Here is an 18,757-nt window from a genome sequence, read left to right as displayed (position 1 = left end):
CTTCACCCCCATTTCTCAGTCTTGGCCAGACTTCAGCTAATGTCCTGCATTATTCTAAACCTGCTGCCATATTCAGGGCAAAAGTAATCGACCACCCAGGTGACCAAGTTATCAACGGATAGCACCTAACTGTGGTGTGGCCACGACAGTGGCCCTCTACCTCTGTGGCCCTCTTCTCAAAAGCATTACTCAAATTCTAATGATGAGAGAGACATCAAATCCCCACTAAGGAACGTCCTACAAAACACCTGACCAGTTCCTCACAACTATAAAGCTATCAAAACCACAGAAGTTCTGAAAAACCATCACAGTCAAGAGCCTAAGGAGACAAAAAGACCAAATGTGATGTGAGATCCAGGCAAGGACAGAAAAGATTGTTAGGTATCAGCTAAAGAAATCTGCATAAAGTAGCTGGGATTGGTGGCTCCTGCCAGTAATCCCAGCTCTCAGGAGGCTGAAGCAGAAGAATCTAAAGTTTACGATAGGACTACGCAGCAAGACCCTGTGTCAAAAAAAAAAAAATCTAAAAGTATGACTTTAGTTGGTGACAATGTGTCAGTATGAGTCCATTAATTGTAGCATATGTGCCATGGAAGATGTTCATAGCAGGGGAATCAGGAGTTGTGTATAAAGTCACTCTCTTCCCCATAATTCATTTAAAACTACCCTAAAATAGAATTGTTTATTTCAAAAAATAGATGGTGGCTGGTGGAGTGGCTCAAGTGGAAGCGTGGCTGCCTAGCAAGTGTGAGGTCCTAGGTTCAAAACCCAGTACCACGCCCCCCAAAAAAATAACTAAAAAAATAGGTGGCCATCCCCTCAGACAGTAAGCTAGTCATTGACTACGACCCTGCCAAGTCCGGAGGCTCCTTTGTTTCTTTTCTTTTTTTTGGCTATACTGGGGTTTGAACTCAAGGCCTTGCACTTGCTGGGCAGCGCTCTGCCATTTGAGCCACGCCTCCACTCTCCAGGGCTTTTATATCCTTGTCTTATTTATGTCCTATGACCACCCTGAGGGACCAGTCCTGGGACCCCCATTTGGCAGGTGTGGAGACTGAGGCGCCCGGAAAGGAAGCAGAATGTGCCTCAGATCTTCCGGACGTCTCAGGGCCTTCTCCCCTCTCTTTTCTTGGGGCTCTTCCCCAGGGCTCAGCTCTTAAGCCAACCTCCTTGGAGGCCTCAGGCCACAACATCTGGGCTGTGGGGATGGGGCTGGGGGTGGGGAAGGAGTCCCTGCTTTGTGTCACCAAGGGCTCAGATGATGCTGGAGGCACCTGAGCAGGGAAAGGGGAGGTGGGCAGGAGCTGGGGTAGAGGGGGCCGAAGACCAGGGGTGTGAGCACATGTGGGAGGTCAAGGTGCTCAGAGTCCTTTGCGAAGCAGCAGCCCCATAGGCCTGTGAGTCAGTACCGCTGGCCTGGGCCCCTGTGCAGGGCAGACTCGCCTAAACACATGGGGGTCAGGGACACTGTCCATTCAGCCTGTGTGACTTCCTGGGCCCTGGGAAGCCCTGAAATTCCCTAGTGCTCCCAACTGCTGCCTCTGTGCTCCTGGCACAGCCCACCCCACACCCAGGTCTCCAACTTAGCTGGCAACCTCTCATCCCCTCCAAACAGGCCGCTCGCCACACCAGTGACCTGTCTCCCTCCTTTCTACCCACCTGGCAACCCCCAGTCAGCTCTGCCCTCTTGGGAAGCTGGCCCTGGTTATCCCCCAGGGGCTGCAGGCAGAACTTTCCAGAGTAACTGAAAAGATCCAGGTACTCTCCTGCTCACAGAACGACTCCTGGAGCTGGCCGAATAAAGGCTGTGAGGTGGCTTCCCACCCCCCTTCTCCGCACCCAGGGTCTGGCTCCTGCCCACGGTCCAGCCTCGTTCCTCATTGCTCCCTCCTCACACGCACAATGCCCACGACTAGTCCCCAAAACGCACACTTCCGCTTGCAGGCTTTGCATCCCCATGGCCCTCGGCCTTCCTTCCCGGCTCACGCCTCAGCTCAGATGCCTCCTCCCCCAGGCAGTCTTCTGGGGTTTCATCATGGCCCTTCCCCTGTGCTCCCCGGAAGCCTGCTTCAAGCATCTCATCTCAAGTGGGGCTGATGACTTTGACAAAGTCATTTCACTTCCTTCCTGTGCTTTGATTTTCTTGTCTATGTCATGGGATGATAAAAGAGCCTTGCCCACAGGGTCATTTTAGGAAGTGAATTAACTAAGTGTAGGTCCTCAGCCCAGTGCCTACAAGAGAAGCAGCCTGTGGGAAGGGGACCGAGGAGACTGGCGGCACACCAGGTACTGGGCTGCGGACGCGCTGGCGCACGTGAGCCCAGGCTCCTTCCTCCAACAGTGGGCAGCAGACTGCAGGGAGGGCTGGCCACGTGCCCAAGGTCCCACATCTGGCGAATAACGAAGCCCGGGGTTGAACCCGGGTGTTTCCGTCCACAAACGTGTGGTTTTGCCACAACAACAAATAAGGGTGGCCACCACCTCCTTCCTCCCGAACCTCACCAGCTCCTTCATTGTCATGGCAGGGGAAAGGGTGACGTGGTCTGCTCTTTCTTGGAGCACCAAGTTCAAAGCAGATCAGAACGCCACAGCTGGCCCTGATTCTGAGGCCACCTGCAGATGCCCCGCACCTCCTGGTGCTTCAGCGCCCTTGTGTGTGGGGCCACCAGGCTAGGTGAGTCCCAGCTGCCAATGCCAAGTGTGCCTAAACAACTTGCTGACCTAATCACATGAAACTTAGGACAAAGTTAATCTGTTTCATTTGATCATATTTCTAATGGTGGTGACTGACCTGCCCTGTAATTAGACTCAATCAGGAGACAACTCGTGGAAATGGCTATAATTAGTATTTGTGTTACCCAGGTGGGCAGGTAACAACTGAGAAGAGGGAGGAAGAAAGAGATGGGACAGGAAGCTTTGGGGAGCTTCGGATCTATGAACCCCAAGCCAATCCACTCACATGGATAACCCTGTGCAACTCACATGATAATCCCCTGAAGGTGGGTATGATGAGTCCTTTTCTAGGTGACAACACAAGCTCACAGAGGTTCATTCACTTGTCCAAAGTCACACAGCCAGCCAATGTCAGAGCCAGGGTTTGCATAGGCTTGCCTCTGTCTTTCTCCAGTCCAGGTGACATCCTGGGCAGCAGGAGGTCATCAGGACTAGGGCTGGGAGGCAGGAGGTCACGTCACAGTTCTGACACCTTGTCCTGGGTGTCAGCAAGTGACATCCTCCTTTGCAACGCCCAGGGAGAGGTGGGTATATCGGCCTGGAGGCACAGTGAGTGTGTGGCCAGGGGAGCAAGGCTCTCTGGATTCTAATCCTTGGGTGGCCACTCACCAGCTGAGCCTCAATGTCCTCATCTTTGAAACGCAGCCAACCATAGCGTCTCCCTCACAGACTTGTGAAGAATCAATGGGTGAAAAGGCTTAGAACAGTGCCTGAATATTATTATTGTTTATGGGGAAGAAATGGGCTTCGCCATCAGTTTTCCCATCTGTAAAATGGGTAAGTGGTTGCCAAATCAAACAGTGGTTTGCAGACTTCGTGCAGTGGTGCATGCCTGTAATCCCAACCACTCAGGAGGCAGAGATCAGGAGGATGGCAGTTCAAGGCCAGCCTAGGCAAAAAGTTCCCCTGATCCTGTCTCAACCAATGGCTGGGCACAGTGGTGTGTGCCTGTCATCCCAGCTATGCTGGAGGATCTCTGTCTGAGGCTGGCCCTGGGCAAAATCTTGAGACCCTACCTAAAAAATAACTAAAGCAAAAATGGACTGGGGACAGGGCTCAAATGGTAGAGCACCTGTCTAGCAAGTGCAAGACCTAGAGTTCAAATCCCAGTACCACCAAAAAGAAGAGCCGTGGTTTACAAATAGTTTTTGTTGTCGCAGTGTTGGGGATGGAACCCAGGACCTTACACATGCTAGGCAAGTTCTCTGCTCTGAGCTCTGGCCCCAGCCCAAATACATGGATTTTTAATCCATAGAGCCATTTGTTTTAAAAACTCAACATAGCAACTCAAAATACAAAGGTGACATAAGCAGAGAAGCAAATGCACTTTTGATGGCCTCAAACCCTGACTTGAACCTGGTTCCCACAGGGGGTCCAAGAAAGGGTGTTTGAAAACCACTCACTCTATCTGAAAAGGAAGGGCTCTAAACTCTGTGATAAAAAGGAACAGAAAGCCAGGCTGGGATGGTGCTCATGCATGGGGCTGGGCCCAGGGGGCTGTGAGACAGGCAGGGGTCCCCTTGAGGTGGAGCTCCCTGAGGCCTGCTGGCTGCCACTGTTCAAGCCTGACAACAGAGTCCCCAAAACGCAGCGGAGAAGCAGGGGGAGTGAGCTGGGCTTGGCATAGGGAAAGGAGCAAGGCTCTCCATTGGCCTCTGGTGGGTTTTGTCTGGGCCTCACTTTCCTCAACTGTTAGCTGTCCTTGTCAGTGTCATCAGGACAAAATGGAATCACCTGCATGCAGGAAAAGGCTTACTATTTCCCTTCCTTCTGGAAGATCTTTTTCCCTCCTTAATAGTGCAGACTCCAGAGCCTGACTCAGATCCTCAATGCACCAAGTGGCTCAGTGTCCAGGGTCCAGTCACTGAGCCTGTGTCCTCCTATGGAAAATGACCATGTGAAGGGCTTCACATGGGGCTTGGTATGCAGTTGGTGCTCAGTGTTTGCTGTGTTGACTGAATAGTAGTTAACCTGGATCCAGTGAGACAGAGCTGAAGCGGCCTAGTGTCTCTTCCTGACCCTGTAAGTGGGGTTTGAGGAGTTCTGAGCTGACACGAGGATCAAGCTTTCCTGGGCTAGACTGGGGACCTGTCCTGTCTGTTCCCCGTTCCTAAAGCACCAATTCAACAGCCATGTCATAAAGATTCTGCAATGCCTGTTACTAAGTATCTATAATGTGCCAGGCCCTCACCACAACCCTGCATGGTAGGTAGCACTGTCCCCATTTGACAGGTGAGGAAACTGAGGCAGAGAGGTGACTACAGAGTCAGGTTGCCCCTCCACAACGCAGCCAGGCCTTGAGGGTTTCCCTGGGGTGGAGGCTTCTGGAAGGCGTGAGAGGACCTGGAGTACCTGCTTCAGACACTTGCACTGGTCTGCCCTAGAACACAACCTTGGCTCCAGGGGAGCCAGCAACCTGACAGGCTGAGTGTCCCAAGCCCAGCCCCATGTCACCTCCTCCAGGAGGCCCTCTGCCCAGTCCTGCCATCTCCTCTCTACTCTGGCCTCTGTCCCACCCCTGACCCCTGCACTGTGCCCCAGACCTACACTAAGCATGCTACACATTCATGCCTTTAATCCCATTCATGCCTCCCTGGCTGTGTGACCTGGGCAACCTCTGCCTCTCTGAATCCCGGCTTTCTCAGAGATGGTGACAACAGCACAAATCTCCAAAATGGGATTGGGAAGAAAACTGGGAAAATCAGTAACAAGGGCAACCACTTATTTAGTACTTACTGCATACCAGCTCAGGGCACGGGGAGGGTCTGGATGTGTCTGCTGGTCCCTCCCTGCCATCCCAGACAAACCACATGCCCCTTTCTCCAACATGGGTCCTGAATGTCCAGCTATATGGTACCTAAAGGACGCTGGATTGGGAACCAAGAATCCCAGTGCCTCCACATGTCATTGCCCTGTCCCCTGGTGACCCTTATTTCCCCTACCTTCAGGTGGCAGGCTTATCCTGATGGAGTCCCCAGTGAGTGGAGGGTGCCGGCCACTAGCACCCTAGGGCAGCAGCTGCCCTGGCCCTGGACTATTCTTAGCCTCTTTTCCCTACTCCTGCCCCTCCTAGGCTGTCTACCCCCAGACCCCTGCCTCAACTTCACACCCCTCTCTGGCTCCTCATCAACCACCAGCTAGGGTCCTGCAGTCCCTGCCCCACCACTGGCTGCCTTCCCAACACTGCCAACGCTGGGTCCTACCACCTGCCAGCCAAGTGCCCGGACATGAAAACTGCTCATGCCAGGGCCGTCCCGGCAGGTGGGGCAGACAGGCGGCTGTGGTGCTTTCAGGTTGTTTGGGGAGGTGGTGCCCTTGATGGCTGGCAAAGCTGTACCCAGGTGACAGCCATTCCCAGCAGCCCCACCCTTTACCCCTACTCCCAGAGAGAACAGGCAGCGCTCAGGACCTGGTCCCTGAAACTGGCCAGTCAGGGTTCAAATCCGAGCTGCCGGAGACTCAGTCTGTAACCTGGGGCTACTCACAGATCCCTCCCAGGCTCACAGGCAAGAAGGATTTATTAGGAAATCATTTGGGGCTAGATGACTCCACAGAGCCCTGGGAACAGACCTGTGACAAAGAGCACTGGGAAAAGCACCCCAGCTACCTGCCGGGAGCTCACGCACCTGCCGGCCACTGGCTAGCTCTGGTCAGAGATGCACAAAAGCTTTTGAAATGGCCACGCTGTGGAGACTTTCACTGGCAAATCAGTACTTCCAACTTTCCTTTCAGAAAACGGAGCAGGACTGACTGAGCAATGCCTGGCCCACATTCTCATATGGCAACAGCCAGCCACAGCTGAGGGGTGGCCATCCCCACGGACGGGTCACAGATCATCTCCACTCCTTCTTCCTTCCTCTTCACAGTGGCCCAAGGTCAACACTGTTATGGTAACAAAGAGGAAAAAGACCTGCTTCTTGTGGCCTTGCCTCAGTCAAAAATGGGGGAATGGTGTATGTGAAAATTTGAAATAGGCCAAACTAATCTACAGTGACAGATGTCAGAAGAGCGGTTGCCTCTGAGGATGGAACTTACTGGAAGGGAACACAAGGGAACTTTCTGGCGGATGAGAATGTTCTGGAAATGTCTCCTATTCTGATTCCGTTGTGGTTTCACAGTTATCTGTATTTGCCAAACACATCCCAATGTTTGCTTCTGGTCTGTGCATTTTACTCTTCACAAGAAAGAAAACACAGAAATGCGAAGAGTCGGTGAGGTCTCTCATGCTGAGGAAAAGAAGGACTGACTCCTTTGGGTGTGAAGAAGATGATGCCTGTGAGCTTAATATGCCAACAAGTGTGATAGGGACATAACTCAAGATGCCCCAGGACAAACAGCCCACTCCCCTGCTCACATTGGAGTTGGAAACCCTATAGGTGAGGGCTATGAATGGCTGACCTTCAAAGAACTGCACAGACCCATGGCGTCCAAACAGAAGCCATTAGCTACATGTGGCTGCTTAAATTCATTAAAATAAATTGGATAAAATGAAAAACTCAATTCCTCCTTTGTGCTAATCACACATGGTTCCTGGACAGCACAGACAGGGGACATTTACGTCACCACGGAAAGTGATGCAGGTGGCCAATGCAGGTGTGCATGCTATCTCCAAAACTGGTCTCCCCTCTGATCTGATTGAAGTCTGAGTCCCTGGTCAGGGCACGCACCAGGATCCTGGCTGTGCAGTGCTAATGCACTGCTTAGGATACACAAGTTGAGTGAATGACTGATGATAGAAGAAGCAAGTGGTAAGATCTGGGTTTGAATCCAGCCCTGGTGTCCTCCATACAAGGTGGTACCACAATTGCTCCTTCCCTTTCAGGACTGGGCACACCCACCAACGTTCTCAGGGGTGCACAGGGCACCGGGCCGGGAAAAGGTCTGCGGAGAACTCATGTCAGCAGTCCTCCCTGAAACTCTAGAACAGGGGAGGCATGGGAGTGGTGAGGGCCGTAGGGGTGTTTCTGTTTGTGAGAATTGCCTTGAAAAAAAGGGGTGGTGGAGATAAAAATAAGCAGGCTGTGGGCTTGGGAGGGGGGCTGCTGACACAGGGGAAAATCTGCATCAGCCCCCATGCATGGTGGCTGGAATGTGAGCTGGGAACAGCATCAGACACTTATAAACACTGCGGTCATCATGGAGGTGGACAGGGAGCCAACTCATCCCCAGGGAGACCCTTCTGGGGCATAGACCTCACCATGACAGGTGGAGACAGGGTCTCACCATGGGGACTTCTGGGATCAGAGAGGGCTGGCTCCATAATCCTGGAGTCAGTCTGTCTTTCCAGCATCCATCCTTCTCCACGTTCAGCTCTTCAGAGACACTTAGAAGCCAAGGATGTCAGCTGAGTGTGGTGGTGCATGTCTATATTCCCAGCTTCAGGTTCTGAGGCTGGCTGCCCCAGGCAAAAATGTAAGAGAAGACCTATATAAAATAGTAGCAAAAAGGGCTGGAGTTGTGGCACAAGCAATGGAGCACCTGCCTAGCAACCACGAGGCCCTGAGTTCAAACTCTAGTACCACACACACACACACACACACAAAAAAAAAAGCCAGGGATGTCAGCACTCATCCATCATTTATCCATTCAACAAACATTCCTCACGTCCCTGTTATGTGGCAGGAAATGAGCTCCCTGCCAGGAATATGTCATTGAACAAGACAAAGTCCTTGCTGTCAGCAGCATGAATTGTGATGGGGGGAGAGGGACAAAAAACAATGTGGTGAAGGATAATAATAGTTGCATCCAATATTTATTGAGTGCTTGCCGTGTGCCAAATACTACATACTAAGTGATTTTTAATACATTTCTTATTTGATCCTTATAAAAACAATAATATGCATTTATACTGACTTGACCCTGCTGTGTAGTGAGGAAACTGAGGTACAGAGCAGTTACACTTTTTATCCAGCCTCAGGCGAGGAGTTTGGGATCTGACCCCAGGCAATCTGGCTGCACTGTTGCAGATGTAGCAGCAAGCTGGTGGCCTCACTGCAGAGACTGGGTTAGCACCATGAAGAAAGGACAGCAGGGAGGGGTGGCAGCAGAGTCAGGATGATTTCCACGAGCTGGGGACATGTCAACTGAGACCAGAAAGACGAGGGGTGAATCATGAGAAGGGCACTTCAGGTCCTTTGCAAGAGCAAAGCCAATTAAGGCCAATGTCCAGGGAGGCCAGCTTGGGCACAGCCAGGATGAGAAGCCAGGCTTCTGATGCCCAGCCCTGCTCTCTGTCCAAAGTCCTGTCACTAGCTGTGACTGCCAAGAGCTCGGTGCTGTGCCAGCTGTCGGGCTCAGGATGACAGGCCAGCAGAGGGGTCCCTTGTCTCCCTGATCCAGACTCTACCCTTCCTGTGAAGGGTAGAGCCGAGGCTGTGGGATGCCACTGTGACCCTGACTCACTCCCCCATTTGCATTTGCTCCTCACAGCAGCTCTGAGGCACGGGAGTCCAGATCGCCACACCCTGGACGGGCTGGGAAGGTTGATTTTGAAGTCAGACACTTTAGGCTTAGCCACATAGCAGCTGTCTAAGTGAGTGAGCCTGTCACCTCTCAGAGCCTCCGTTTCCTCCCTCTACACAAGGAGGGTAGTGGTGGCTTCTTTGCAGGGGGGTTATGGGGTCGAGGGCAGTGTGTATAAAGTGCCAAGAGTGGTGGCTGGTGCCTAATGCTTCCTAAAGGCAGGTTTTAAGCATTACTGTCCAGCCGTGGATGTGGTGATGCTGCCACCTGTACACAGACACCCAGGAGACTGTTCCTGGACCCCTCATCTCCCAGAGACTGGTCCCCTGCCCACACTGCCTGGAGAAAACAGCCTCAGGTGATGGCCACTAGCAGAGCAGTTCTGAGCCCAGGCCATGGCCACACTACTCCTGGGCGTTGGGCTGCAGACAGGAAACAGGAGGGGACAGACAAGCCTGTGAGGCAGGCAGCGAGGCACAGGGGGCAGGCCCTGGTTTCCTAAGGTTGGGACCCTGTCTTGAGCACCCTTGTGGGGTACAGAGATCCGGGCAGAACAGAAGAGAAGAAGGGTCTTGCTCCCAGTTTTCTTCGCACCCCAGTGGGTCATACACCTTAGGATCCCCTAGAAGATCTAGAAATCTGGCCACGCGGCTCTTGCCTTGTAGCCATGAGCAAGCTCCTCCCACCCATGGCAGAGCTGCCACCCTTCCCTTGGAGACTTCCCACTTCTCCATATCCAACCCTTGCTCTGGCTTTGCTCTCTGACCAAACACTGTCCTTTGACCCCAGCTGAAGTGGCTCCTTTCTCAGAGCTTCAGTTTAACAGTGTTATGGAGGCCTTCAACTTTGGCTGGCCTCCTTTCATACCCTGCCAGGACCCAGCTGCTGTGGGACAATTGGAGGCTTAGTCCCTTAGCCCCAGCCCCAGAGGCCACCTGCCTACACTTCCAGGGGCTGTCGTCCTTCCCACAGATGCAAAAGCAATTGGTCACAGGGGAAAAAAAATCCCTTCTTTGGAATTGAGGATAAGAAGAGGAAGGGTGTTTGGCTGGTGGGGGGGGCAGTAGGACGCCTGAGGAAGCTCTAGTATGTGTTCTAGAAACCCTTCAGATCAGAGACTGGGACCTAAGAGGCAGGGTCAGTAAGGTCATTTTCAGCAAACTGGCTGTGTGACCTCAGCAAAGTCACTTGTTAAGACTGAGCCTCAACCCTCTCCTTTGTTGACAAGGCTCATACTCCCACCCTCTGAATGAGGAGGTGGATGGCTTGGACACATGAGAGGTCCTGGGCCTGGGTGTGGAGGGGCAAGCTGCAGCCTGGGCTGGGCTCCATTCACAAACACCATTCCCCGCTTCCTGCCTGTCCTGGGCTTCCCTGGCAGGCAGCAGCTCAAAACTCCCCCAGTCCCTGGGCTCCAAGCCAGAGCTGCTTACCGGCCTCCCGCCTAGGGCTCAATGGGACCTAGCCAGAGCCCATCACTCACTACTGTGGGAGATTATCACGGCTTACAGCCCGGCAGGGAGCCCGGCAGGAGCCTGGCACTAGCTCCTTATTAGCTTGGGCTGGAACAGGGCCAGGACAGCACCCCATGTCCTCTGAGAGAATCCACAGGGCCCTCCATTCCTCCTTCCCCATCCCCCGGGCCACGCTGGGTCTCTGGTAGGGGGTACAGGCCACATTCCAGGTATGGGCTCGACAGGCTCCTTTCTCCTGGGCCCTGTATACACAGGAAAGAACTTAACTGGAGTCAGGATGCTCTTTTTCCCCCTCTGTGTTTAATAACAAAACTCTAGAACCAGAGATAGCTTGAGTCCAAGTTCAGCTTTGTGACCTTGAGGGAGTTACTTAAGTTCTCTGTGCCTTTGTTTTCTCACCTGTACAGTGGTGAAATAATAGCGTCTACCTTACAATCAGTTCTCTGTAAAGCGTTTGGAACGGTGCCTAGGGAGGGCTGGGTTGGTTGGCTGAATGGATGGATGAGTGAATGAGTGAGTCATGTGTTCGAGCTCTGCTCCCAATCCACGAGGCTCTTCCGGATCTGCCCAGACATCACCATGTGCCATTCCCTCCCACAGGTCATGATCATGTCCTTCCAGCCAGCTCCCTCTGCCTGGCATAGCCTTGCCACTGCTGTCTGTTCCAAGAACTCCTCCCACACACGGTCTGAATGCCAGCTCTTCTGGGGAGCCTCCTCAGTCAGGACCCTCAGGGTTGTGAGTGACAGAACTCAACTCCGGCTGGATCTTGTACCTAAGTAAGCATCTTGGCTTGAATGCCCGACAGGGAGGGAGCACCAGGCACCAGGCATCAGGTAGGAGGCGATCCGGTTCAGATGATGCTGTCGGGTTTGTCTCCCTTTCCCTGACCCAATGCCCTGCCTCCCCTCTGCGTGTGTCAGCTCCTGAGATAGATGCCCTTCACACACAGCGGGCCAGGCTCGCCTTGTGGAGGGCCAGAGCACGCAGAAAAGAAAGTTCTCTCCCGGGAATGATTATGAAGCCCAGGGAAGAGCTCTGATTGGCCAGGCCTGGCCATGTGCCCTCCCCTATGATGAAAAGGATGTGAGCCCAGATACACGATTGACAGCCTAACCTCCACCACACGGAATGGGGAAGGAACAGTTCCCAAAGAGAGGGGTCTGCTGGCAGCAGAGTGGGGAGGGCAGGTAGACAGGATCAACCTATGTCCCTGCCATCTCCCCCCCTGCACAGCCCTCTACCAGATGCCACGGTGCTGCCACAGATGGTTCGGGTACCTGGATCCACGTGGCTGCTTGTCAAAGCTCTGGTTACCTTGCTATATCCCCCACCCTAACTGCAGAATCTTAGTCTAGGCTTTCCCACTACCCTGCAGCCTCCTCCTTCTACCCACAACCATCAACTCCATCCCAGAAAACCCACACTGACAAGGAGATGGTCACCCTGCTTGGGAGTCAGGAGATGGACCCCCTGACAAGTGTCCTGTACAGGCAGTTGGCCCTCCACTAAAATCCTTCTTCTTGTAAAGACACTCTGTAATCTTGGGCAGTGCAGGGCTGTGGGGATGAGAGGAGAGGAGGAAGGCAAGGCACAAGGCACATGGCATACGAGGGACCAGGTGAGTGAGGGCTGTTTCCAGAGTTGGGTGATCAGAACTCTCCAGCCCATGGCTGGGTCACAACCCCAGTGCTCCCCTTGGCCTGGTACAGAAACATCAGTGTTAGTAAACACAATAGGCACATCCTGTGCAGCAGCCACACAGTGGGTTTCTAGGGCAAGTAAAGTCTCCAGCTGACCTGGTGCCTTCCTTCCCTATCATCACTCATGTCATCAGGAGGCAGAACAGTGACGGCATAGCAGGTAGACATGTAGCATACACGGGGGCTGCAGCCACCTGCGTTCAAATCCTAGCTCTGCCTCCTGCCTGACTTGGGCAAGAGACTTGACCTCCACGTGACTCAGTTTGTTTCTCAGGAAAAGATAACAAGCAGAGCTGGGCACGGATGGCTCACACCTGCGATCAGAACTACTTGGGAGGCTGAGATCAGGAGGATTGCAGTTCAAAGCCAGCCCAGGCAAATAGTATGTGAGATCCCTGTCTCCAAAATAACCAGAGCAAAATGGACCGGAGGTGTGGCTCAAGCAGTAGAGCCCCTGCTTTGCAAGTACAAGTCACACACACACACACACACACACACACACACACACACACACACACACACAATCTCTCTCTCTCTCTCTCTCTCTCTCTCTCTCTCTCGCACACAATTTGAACGTTGGCAGTGCTATTTACCTGATTCTCTCCCACACCTATAAGGTGAATACTGTCCCTTCCCCCGCTTTGCAGATGATAATCTGAAACTCTCTGCTCCCTGCCCCCCATGGGTCCCTCATGGACACTGAGATCCTGACTCAGCACAAAGTGCTTGCCCCCACCAGCTGGCTACAAAGCCAAGGCCTCACAGGAGACCAATGCCCTATGTCCAGCCCTAGCCAATCAGAGTGGACCCTCAGCCAAACCAGATGCTACTGAGCTGCGGTTGCCTGGGTGACCAGGAATGTCTGCCCCAGAAAGCCCACTCACTCCCCCCCCGTCAGGTTCCCATCACCCCATCCACCACGCAGGCCTGGGGAATGGGGGGCCAGGGCTGTACTGGCTCAGAGGACAAGAATGGCCCATCTGATGCCTCAGGCAGGTCCCCAGATACAGAGCAGACCCAAGGGGCTGGGGAAAAACCAAGGACAGGAGGTCATGACAGGGAGGGGATGAGGGGTGAGCACCAGGCTCAGATTCCTGGGGAATGAGCAGCTGTCCCAGTCTCAGAATAGGAGGAGCAAAGTTTTACAGTGGACAGACCTTGGCTTGAGTTCCTTTAATTTACGGCCGTGTGACCCTGGGCAAGTCGCCTCACAGCTCTGAGCATGTGTCCTCACCTGTGAGATGAAAGAAAATGAAGGAAAAGGCACACGGGGGATTCACGTTCTGCCTCCTAAGAGAGGCACTGCCAAGGTGCCAGCTGTGACACCTTGGATACTGTGCAGTCCAGGAATATCCCAGTTCATGGAGAGAAAGCATGGGCAGCTGGAATGGCCCTGGAGTGCTAGAATGGTCTGGGTTACGGACATGACGGTGATGATCACTACCAAGCAGCAATAACGACTTCTGGACTGATGACTTCATTCTGGGCCCGGTGCTCAGCACTTTACGTGTTTTCTTATTTCATCATCCCAGCAACCCCATGTAAGAGATGTAGAAAGAGGAACAGAGCAGTTAAGTAACCAGTCTAACATCACAGAGCTGGTGAGAGGATGAGGTTAAGTTTGCATCCAGGTCTACCCAACTCTCAGGTGCTATGAGATCCTGCAGAATGGAGCAGGAGTTCTGGGCAGAGAGGTCGAGCTAGGCCAGGCAGTGTCTCTGGCTGGGACATAACAGAAATCCCCTCTTGGCCTCTGAAATCCTGGCTCTGTAGACAGCCGGGCTCCTGCCAGCCTGCCAGGCTCCTCCTCCCCCTCTGGGGCTTGGCTCTGCTCAGCCCAACTCAGCAGCCAACTTGCAATTGCACAATTAACAATTAGGAGCGAGTTTTCTTCTCTTTTAAGGGAGGGTTCAGCCCACGCTCTGTGACAAGGGCACAGCAGACAGAGAACCTAGGGGATCTGTTCCCAGGCCCTGCCAGGGTGGGTAGCCCCTCTCTTGCCCCAGCCCAGCCAAGAAGTCAGGGGGTGGGGGCCCCAAATTCTTATCTGCCTCTCCTCCAGGAACATTTTCTGACTTCCTCCCCACCCCTGACACCACACACACACACACACACACACACACACTCAGGGTCCTCAGATTCCAGCACCACAGTGTCTTTGATCTTGGCATCTGGCTTGTACCACTTTCACAGAATTGTGTATCTCTTGTAAGCAACTTGTGTTTTGCTTCTGTGTATGTGTGTGTAAACAACACTACACAGTATTCTCCTTGCCAAGTCTACTGCAGAACACATAGAAGATGTTTGACTCATTGTCTACTTTTTGACTTGGAGAACTCCTATTCACCTTTCAGAACCCAGATCAAATGCCATCTCCTCCATGAAGTCCTCCTGTGTCTTAGGCTGCCCTATCTGTGTTCACCTACAGTGATTTCTATGTGCCTCTAGTAGAATATCTTCCCCCTGCACCATAACCACTAACTCCTATCCAGCTGACTATCACGCTTGTTAATTCTAAATCTACCAGTAACTCTGAAGGAGAGTCAATACCCACATTTCACAGGTGGAGAAGAGAAGGCTCAGAGAGGTTACAAGATTTGCTGAAAGTCACATAGCTGGTAAGTAGCAAGCTTGGGATTTGAACCCAGATCTGCTCACACCCCCAGCATGAGGTCACACCTCCCTCGTGTAAACTGCATCTGAGTCCTGAGCCTGGCATTTGCAATTTGTTGTGAACCAGTCCCCAAGACAAGATGTCCCTCACCCCCAACCCCTAGTGGCATCCTAGACCAAAGGTGATCAACCAGCAGGCTGCAGGCTGTCAGCCTCCAGAAGAACCCAGGAATCCTAAGTGCTCATGTCTAGGCAGCCAGGCTGGTCCTGCTTCCCCTGCATTCTGGGGCTCTGTCCAGTCTACACTGGCAGCCAAGTGGGGTGTTCATGGCAGGACCCAGGAACATGGATTCATCTTTCTCTGAAATGAGAGGGGCCCCTCCTTACGGAGGACTGTGCAAGACCCTGCGAGTTTTTCTCAGTACTCATTCAATGACCAGATACTTACCGTGCACCTACAATGGGCCACACAGTTCTTGGTGCTGTTCACAGTGGCAAACAAAACAGAGAAGCCTTCATACGGGGGAGGGCAGTTCACTCACAGAACAGGACCCTCGATGCGGCTCTCAGTCCTTTCAGTCCTAAGATGCCTGATTCCCCACCTTAACAAAAAGCGACCATCCATTCATCTCCTGTGTGGCCACCAGGAGCCTTGGACAAGAAAGTCACAGCGCCTGGGGCACAGCAGGGGCGAGGAACAGCCTGATTGTCCATCTTCAGCCTGGATAAACCACAAGCCACCAAGTGACACATCACAAACCTGCCAGGAAGGGAAGGTGGGCTGCACATGTCCTCTAGGGAGGTACATCTAGGACAGTACCAGGGCGGTCATGGAAAGCAGGGGTCCCATAGAGGGAGGGCAGGGTGGGGGCGGAGCCTTAGGGGTGACTCCACCACATGTGGACGGTTGAGCTCAAAAGCTGGGTGGTCAGCCGCCCACCCGTGTGCGTTCATGGCACCTCAGGCTTTTGAGTCTGAGATATCTTGCTACACACCAAAAAGAGGCACAGGCTGTGGAGTAGACAGACTGGGTTTCAAGCCTGCCTCTGCTTTGCTGTGATGTGAGCTCACACTTTTCTGCTCTGGGAAATGGGGAGGGCGGTGTGTCCTGATCTGTACCCCAGCATCCAGGGTTCTTCCAAGAGTCAGCAGGGCCTTTACACAGAGTGTAACAGGCTTGGCTCGTACCACAGAGGGGAAGGGCCAGCCACAGGCTCAGGTGAAGGAGGAAGGGGCTATGAGGCTTTGTTTGTTGCCAGGCTGAACTGGCCTTGCCAATTCTTGGCTGGTGACATCTTGGCTGCAGGGACTGGGCAATCTTGGTCCCTCCATCAGCACAGAGAAAGTCCTGGGCCTGCCCTACCTGCAACCCCATCCACACCCAAAACCTACTCCTCCAACCTCTGTTCTTCACCTTTCAGGCAGGGCCAAGCCCTCCCCATGGTGAGCTGTTCTTCCTCGCCTGGTTCTCCCCCACCTCTCCCCATTCTCCTCAGTCCTCCAGGTGACTTTGGCAGGTCGCTGCTCTCACAGGTGTGGCCATCAGTGTGGGGTCCAGGTGTTTGTCTCCTGGCTCAAATGCAGGCACTGGTAGGACCCCAATGTCTCAAACTTAAATTGGAGCCAGCACCCTCTCTCTTAGTGCTGGTGAATGCATGCCAGGCAGTGCCCCCATCTTGAGGTACACCTCCACCTCAGAGATGCCAGGACCATGAGTCAGGTGCCCGCACTGGTGCTATCACATTAAACAGTTCCTTCCAGCTTTGGCAGAGCCAGGTGGCCTATCTGTTGGACACAAGGGTGAATGAGTGAGGGGAAATGTCAGGGAGGGAGCAGGACAAGCGAGGGGGGAAGAAGGGAGCAGGAGGCCCTTGGAAGGGCTCTTGTATGGGAAGGACTGTAAATCCCCAATGCCTCAGGGCATTTCTGGGGCACAGTAACTCAGCACAGCTGAGTGTGGTAGCCAGGAAATTGGGTTTCAAGTTGTGATATACCTGGGGGAACCCATTTACTTTATCCCCGCACTTTCCTGACACTGACCCTGACCCTGACCCCACCAACACCACCAACATAGGCCACATTGGGACCTGGGCTCTACTTCTGCCCTGGCTATTCTCTACGAGGCTTTGGGGCAGCCTTTTACCCTCTTTGGATTCTGGGTTTCAGTTTTTCCATCTGCACAATGGGTGGCATTATTTCTAAGGTCTTATCAATTTCTAAAATCCCATTGCTGACGACGTAGAACTGGTGAGCCTGGCTGAGGCCCATGCAACAGGTCTAGAGAGCCAGCACTGGCAGAGTCCTCTTCCCTGGGGGAGAAAGAAGTAAAACTGAGTTGGGTCAAACTAGTCCTCTAAGGACCCCAGCCAGAGCAGACATTGCCACAGCCTGGGCAGCCCCCCTGCAACGTGCCAAAAAGTAGACCAGCAAGAGCTACGGCCACCAGGCAGAGGCATCATGGTGGTAAGTGTGCAAATGCTGACCGGGGATACACAGCACCCACCAAGGCAGACGCAAAGGAATATTGTTCAAGTTGTGCCCCCAAAGTCACCTTCTGATATAACTTAGATGTGTCCCTTAAAAGCTGTCACATTAGAAACTTAATCCCCAGATCCTTATGGAGGTGGGGACTGTGGGAGGTAATTAGGATTGGGTGTGGTGGTGAGGGTAGGCCCCCATGGTAGCATTAGTGGTTCTATAAGAAGAGGAAGAGGCCCTGAGCTGGTGTATTGTCACCCTCTCAAATGTAACGTCCCGCGCCATGCTGTGACATGGCAAGAAGGTCCTCACCAGCACAGTGCTCTTGGCCTGCTTCCCAGTCTCCAGATCTATGTGTCAAATAAACCTCCATTCTTTATTTATTGGCCAGTCTTAGGTATTTTGTTATAGCAACAGAAAACAGACTAGACACCATCCCAGGAAACCAAATTATGTGGTTTTCAGCAAAGCTGGGACTGTACGACTCATAGAGTTCTGTTTCTTCATCAGCTAAGTAAAAACTACAAATGAGACCACACAGAGCTGTTGTAGAATCACACTAAGACATTATCTACAAATGGCCTGGCACATACTAGGTGCTCAATAAAAGCTGGCCATCCCTGCGTAGACCAGGGCATCCTGGCACCAGCACCAGGCCAGGCATAGGGAGTCACTGACTGCTGGTTCCTGGCTTGTCTCCATCCCCCACTGGGCTGACAAGCCATCCGGATGTTTACACTGGCTGGTCAGGGCCCTCTGCCTGCCTGGGACAGGCTGAATAAACATACAAGGTCCCACGGCTCCTGGGCTCCTGCCACCAGCTTCCCACGCACACACTGCTCACCTCCCAGGCTGTCCTCATTCCACGGGGCCTCTGTCAGACAGACCTTCTGTTTACAAAGGTTTGTTGTGTCCGGGTGATAGCCAGCAAGACAACCTCGCCTGGTCCATGACCACCTTCAGACAAGGAGCACAGTGAGAGAGAGATGGTCCCCAGCTGCTGGGAGGGTCAGTTTCTCCATTTCTAAAGTAGGGAAGATGACAGGGCCAACTCCATGGAGCACGATGACCGTGAAATGAGATGATATACCAAAGGCACTGAGCACAGTGTCTGGTTCACAGAAGGTGCTGGAGACAGACGTGTTCACAAAATTTTATTATTGTTTCATGGCACTAAAGAGTGGGGCTAAGTAGTTGGTGTGCCCTGAGAACACATCCTAAAAGCACACAGGAAATTCTTGGCCAGACTGTGCTAAGCACTTTCCATGAATTAAGTTTGTCAACTCCTTGCAA

The 18,757-nt window shown here is 53.0% G+C and overlaps 1 protein-coding gene across 1 annotated transcript in view; it reads right to left on the bottom strand.

Annotated features, from left to right (window-relative positions):
- Ece1 (endothelin converting enzyme 1) overlaps positions 1-18,757 on the bottom strand; it is a 97,655-nt gene that overhangs the window by 54,957 nt on the left and 23,941 nt on the right. The window lies entirely within an intron of this gene.

Source organism: Castor canadensis, chromosome 7, assembly GCF_047511655.1.
Source record: "Castor canadensis chromosome 7, mCasCan1.hap1v2, whole genome shotgun sequence".
Lineage (NCBI taxonomy): Eukaryota > Metazoa > Chordata > Mammalia > Rodentia > Castoridae > Castor > Castor canadensis.
Note: the sequence above shows the minus strand (reverse complement) of the source record. Positions and strands in the feature narration are given on the sequence as shown.